Source organism: Merops nubicus, unplaced genomic scaffold (assembly GCF_000691845.1).
Source record: "Merops nubicus isolate BGI_N331 unplaced genomic scaffold, ASM69184v1 scaffold1063, whole genome shotgun sequence".
Lineage (NCBI taxonomy): Eukaryota > Metazoa > Chordata > Aves > Coraciiformes > Meropidae > Merops > Merops nubicus.
Window position 1 is genome coordinate 124,337 of NW_008600726.1, and position 6,000 is coordinate 130,336.

The 6,000-nt window shown below is 42.2% G+C and overlaps 1 protein-coding gene across 1 annotated transcript in view; it reads right to left on the reverse strand.

Annotated features, from left to right (window-relative positions):
• The window catches only part of LOC103770491 (sodium channel protein type 5 subunit alpha-like), a gene marked incomplete at its 3' end in the record, with an annotated part of 160,185 nt that overhangs the window by 119,301 nt on the left and 34,884 nt on the right, over positions 1-6,000 (reverse strand). The window lies entirely within an intron of this gene.

A 6,000-nucleotide genomic window follows, 5' to 3' on the forward strand; every position in this document is an offset into this window, starting at 1 on the left:
GATAAAAAAATCCTCACTCAGAGGTTGAAAACGAAACCAGATATAAGTCAAAATGTAATAATACTAACAAAGGAGCCTTCTCCCCCAGTCTGGTTGATTCTGCTTAGCATAGAAAACACACAATATAAAGCAAAAGAAACAGAAAAATGCACCCTGTTAAATATCATACAAACAAGGAATTGTTTATAAAGACAAATATTTATCAATGTAGTCATCTGTAATGGCAACGGAGAGAGACAGAGTTGTCTCGAGAGAGACTCAGCAGAGCAAGCTAAATTTAAGTGCTCTAGATCATTCCCTGGTTGACTATCAACGAGGCTTAAGGAAATTAGCATCCCCAGGCTAATGAGAGCCTTTGTGTACACGCTCCCTCTTCCATCCCTAGCCAACAAAGCCGAACGTTCAGAGAAACAGAGCAGGAGGTCAACTTTTCTCAAAAGGATAAGCAAAATCAGTTTTCCAGAAAGAGTCTGAAGAAAAGGAGATGTTCCAAGAAGCATCTCTAAAATTTGAATGGAGGCATGGAATAGGTAAAAGCATTGATCTAGAAACGTAATAAATGCAAAATAGAGGCCAGCAGCTGACTGATGGAGAGTAGCTAATCCAGTGTACTTTGCTGCAGCAGAGAGGATGTGATCCCCTGTTGACATAAGGCATGATGGTGGCAGCCTTATGCAGCATGTGTTTGTGAGCAGAAGGGGCCTCTGCAGATGATGCTCAGAAGAGGTTCTCCATTCTAAGCTAACCCTCTGTTGTGAAATGTTTTAAAAATCAAGAGTGACAGCTTATCCAGGCAGGCTATGCAAAGAATGCTCAATGGCTCAAGCCACCGAACAGATGTGCTGTGGCTTTCCCAGTAAGCTGTGAGCAGTGGAAAAGCTCTGCCCTGCTGCATGCCAGGAGGGAATTACTGTCCATGAGCTTGTGGTTACGAGGGCATGTGATGGTGTTCACAAGTTATCCTAGCATATATCCTGCTCAGACTGTACACATTTCCACTTTGTCTTACACATGGGCTTTCTATGGAAACGTCTTGACTGACAGCAACACCCAGGTGTTCAATATGCTTAATTGCTTAAGGATCTTCACCACAGAAGGGTGAAGGATACCATATCTTCCACCACCTCTCAACCTCCACTTCTGCTGGAAAGACTTCTGCTTTTCTCAGGACAGGTGTATCTTATTTGGGAACCAGAGAGCGAGCAACACAAACCCATCAGACTCTGGGGTACAGAATAATCACAGAATCACAGAACGTTAGGGGTTGGAAGGGACCTCTGGAGATCAAGTCCAACCCCCCTGTCAGAAACGTGCAAGAAATATGGCATCAGCATGAGATAAGACACAGCCAAACAACTGCAAAGGTTCTGCACTATGTTAAGAAATGGTATCAACACACAGGGTACCCTGAACTTCACAGACATGCACTAGTCCCTGGGAATTGCAGCTTTTCACACTACAAATGATAAGACCAGGAGGACCATAGATCTATCACTGTGTGCTGACCACTTTGAGGGATGATTGAAACTCTGGAGCACAGTGCTGATTGAAGACCTAACCAACACTCCATATCAGTCAAACTGGAAGATGAGAACAAATTCAGAGCACAGAAGTAAGGAGGAAAAGGAGACTGTGTGTGCAAACAAGAAATTTAAAAACTCAAGAACAGACAAAATTCTATTGTTTGTTGTTGACTTAAACATTTCTAAAACAATCAATACAGCAGGTTCCAAGGGACACCATGAAACTCCTGAATGAAACTCCCTATGAAACTGAGGAACTGGTGTGTAGGTGCTGCTGGGAGGGGGTATCTTCACCACAGAGTCTGCAGCTACACAACAGTGACAGAGCTACCATGCCAAACCTCTCAGCCTGAGGAAGAGCTGAATGGCTGATTCCCCACTGATAAATGAAGTGGGGATTAGAGTATTGTACCCAAGGAGACAAATTGCTGTATTACCAAAAATGCGCACAACAATCAATTTGTCATTCAAAGCAAGCTGGTTTGGATTTTGATCAAGCATGCTGGGCAATCAGAGGTCTTTAAGAAGCAAACAGTCATCACTCTTGCTTTTAAGAGCAAGGCCCTTTGGCATCATATTAACCCATGGCCTCAGCTTTCCATCAGTTAATTCTAACATGGACAAAGAACATAAAACTCCTTTTTCCTTTAAAGTAGGGTTTTCTCTCTGACACATAGATTGCTCAAACTGCATAATATCACCTGAAAACATGACTTTTTCATTGTCTTAGAAGACCACATTAGACATAGATTAGATGTAAGGAAGAAGTTCTTCACTATGAGATTGACGAGTCACTGGCACAGGTTGCCCAGGGAAGCTGTGGATGCTCCATCACTGGATGTGTTCAAAGCCAGGTTGGGTGGGGCCTTGTGCAACTTGGTCTAGTGGGAGATGTCCCTGACTATGTCAGGGGGGGACTGGAATCTTTCAGGTCCTTTCCAACTCAAACCATTCTATAATTCTGTATAAGATTTTATTTTTTAAAAAATATTTAAAGTAAAATCAAGCCAAAACAATTATGTTTGTACACATATGTGTGTGTTCATAATCATTATGCACCATACCATTCTTTCCAAAGGAAATTCTAATTGTTTTTTCTACATTTCTAAAATGTTGATGCCACAGGTACAGCGTATACAATGCCTTTTAGGAAATTTTCTACAGGGATTTCGAGAGCTTTGTATCAGTTTCTGGCTGGTCACACATTATTTACTCCATTGCTGTCAAATAATGATGATGGCAACTACTTCAGCCAGACTGGCTAAAGCACCAGTGACAGATTTAGCCCAAACCCACACCCCTTGCTGTGTACAGAGTATGACAAAGTAGAACCTAACTGCAGCTAGTACTTGCACAGGTTAGACAGAAGATAGTAGAGGTTTATCTCCATTGACTATGGATCACATCTTACTTGGTATTGACATTAACACACCTGGAACACCAAAGAACAAATACTCCTCTAATGAATTCTCTTACTTGCTTTCTGGAAAGGGTTGATAACAAATATTACTCAGCACAGTTGTACACATTACATCATTATTTTCTTATGGTTGTCTTTAGCTGCGACATGGAGCCCAGACACCAAAACTCCGTGGCTGTAGAGTGAAGTATATTGTGTCTGCTCTTCCCCATCATCAGCAAAGGGATCTTATACAAAACACAGCCCAGGAAATGACATTCACTAATCCAGCTCCCAGTTACATTTACATCAGCGCAGAGTAACTCAGTCTCTCCAATATCCTCACAGCTCCTGGCTTTCCAGGAACATCAAGCAGCATGGTAACAACCCAAATCATCAGTGGTCCCTTAGAGCTTACTTTTGCAACAGTGTTAGCCAGATGTAAATATATCACCTCTTTTTTCCTCCCATAACACCACGAGTTTCTCTGTCTCCTGCAAGTCTGTGCTCTGCCTCCTACACTGCTCAAAGCCCACAACTTTGAGCCTAGTTTTAAAGTTGCTGTACAAAAGTAGTGAGAAATTACACAAATTCCTATAGTCTACTCTTGCAGTGTCTTCCTTCCAAAGTCAGTTCCTCAAGCTTCTCATAAATTCTGCTGTTTCTTTCTACACTTTTTCCAATTTATCAATATCTTTCAGCTTTCTGGATTGCTACATTCTGCACAGTTCTAACAGAGTGAATGTTCACAATGGCTCAACCTGTTAAGTTAAAAAAAAAAGCAAACTTCCTCAAAAAACAAACAAAAAAAAACCCCAAAAAACCCAAACAAACAAACAAAAAGTTTTTTTTTTTTTTTTTAATGTCCAGTTTATGATTTCCACACCTACAACACAACACTGGGCAGAAAGCCATTGGGCTACATAGAACTGCAAGGTAAAAATTCTCCTCATTCCTGTGCAAAGCAAAGGAAAATTTTCCAGTTCAGAAAAATAAAAACGGTTGGAGAGTCAGCTTAGAAAACACAGTTTCTGCATCCAGCTTCTCTTCTTCCTTCTAAGACTCAACTGAAATAATATTTTGACTTGTCTTAGAACAAATTCATTCCATGTTGAGAAAAAAACTATATGTTATCACACTTTCATAAAGAGCAGCGTTCAAATATCATTAGTCACTGCCCAGGGAAGAGTCCTCTGGCTGACTTTCTAACAAAAACTTCAGAGAGGTGTCTGTTATCTCAGACTATTTATTGCAGCCACACGGGTGCTTGCTGGCTGGAGACTTTCTCCCTGCACTGTGGCTGGCACAAAGCACTGACAGCCACTAAATGTCCCAATTCCATATTTAAAATGCAATTCAGAAAGCCCTGTCACCTTACAGTTGTGGTACGTGACACAGAAACAAAATAGATAACACCCCCTCCTAGCCCTTTTGCCCACCAGCACAAATGCTCTGTGCCTCCTGGTAATACAGAATAATTAAAATGAATCCTTGCTGCACTTGCTGTGTGCACACACTGTCACATATGCTGAAGCCTCTAATAAATGAAATTGAGTTTGAAGATGAAAAACATGCCTCGCAAAAGCAATGGAACAGGCTGTGTTAAGGGTATTATTAGGGAAGAATGCTGGGGAATAAATGGCACCGCCGGTTAGCTCTTCCCTGCTAAAAGGGGTTGCAAATAATTATAATAATCAGTTACTCTCCTGTTGCTCACACCATGACAGGGCATCTGGCTCTCTTCTACCGTCCCCTGGCATTTGCTGTTGCCAGCCCTTCTGCTGGACTTCCCAGGCTCCCGGGTGCTTTCCTCTCCTTTCTTGCTTCCCATCCTTCCCTCCCCTCTTCCCCTGAGCACTCAACGCCTGGCTCAGCCCTCTCCTGCCATCTCACCCCATAAAGGTCTGGGAGGACATTTTCAAAACTTCAGTTAAAAAAGGGACAGGAGGAGTCAATTGTGAGGATGGTTGGGTGGGTAGAGGCTGCAGAGATCAAGGGCACAACTGGTTTTTTTTGAGACTCTTATAGACAGCGTTGGCTAACGTGTGACTTTAGGGTAACTACAGCCCTGAATTCTGGGCATGAGCTATCCTACAGGAGGTATGGAGGGGCTGGGAGGAGGTTGTAGAAAAACTACAGCAAGCTGTTGGGAGGAAATTGGTCTCCTTAAGCTCGAGTGTCTCTGGTAGGCTCCTGTCAATGCTTCCCCCCCATGCTTGTGACAAGAAGCAATTTCCCAGCCAGGGCTTAGCAGTCACCATAGGACAGAAAACATCTCCAATTTTAACAGTACAGCTTTTTCCCTCTTTGAGAAAAAAAAACACTAAAAATATCAATCAAGCCCTCTGCTAGACGACTCCCATGCACTAAGAAGAGGCTCTGAAAGCCTCAAAGATCCACAGTACTTGGTTTATGCTGCCTGTACAGTCCAAGGGAAGGAGAAGCATGTCAGGAGCATTTGGAGCTGTGGGCTAAAGGGGAGCAGAACATTTAGATGCTATCAAATAGGTTCAGGGAGCATGCCAAGTTCATGAGCATCCCAAGGAAGATGAAACAGGAGACAATGACTAGCAATAAGTACACATACTGGCACTTAAACACCTTCAGACAACCTCCCACCATGTCTCTGTGGCTGATCAGTCACGCAGATCCATGCTCTTAGGGCTGTAGGCTGCATAGCACGTAGCTAAAAGCATATTTAGTACCTCTTGTTTAGATGTATGCTTCACATGAATAGACAGCAAAAGGCTGAAGTGTGCTCTCCAGAAGTTTTGTAGAGGTATTGTGTTTTGTGGAGTTGGTTTGTTTTTTTTTTTTTTTTTAATGTTTCACACAAAAGAATTAAAATACAAAGCTGCTGCAAGAGTTGAATACATTTGTGATTACAGACAGATGTCAGAAAAATAGAAGAAAATGCTCTTGTTCGTACTGTGATAAATAAAACAGGTGAATTGGATCAAAAACTGACTAAGAGACAGAAGACAAAGGGAAAGGTGAAAAGTCAATGTGCAGTATCACTGCAGGCTAACACAGGGCTGCATCTGCACCACTTTGTAACATTTACAAGGGAAAGAGAGG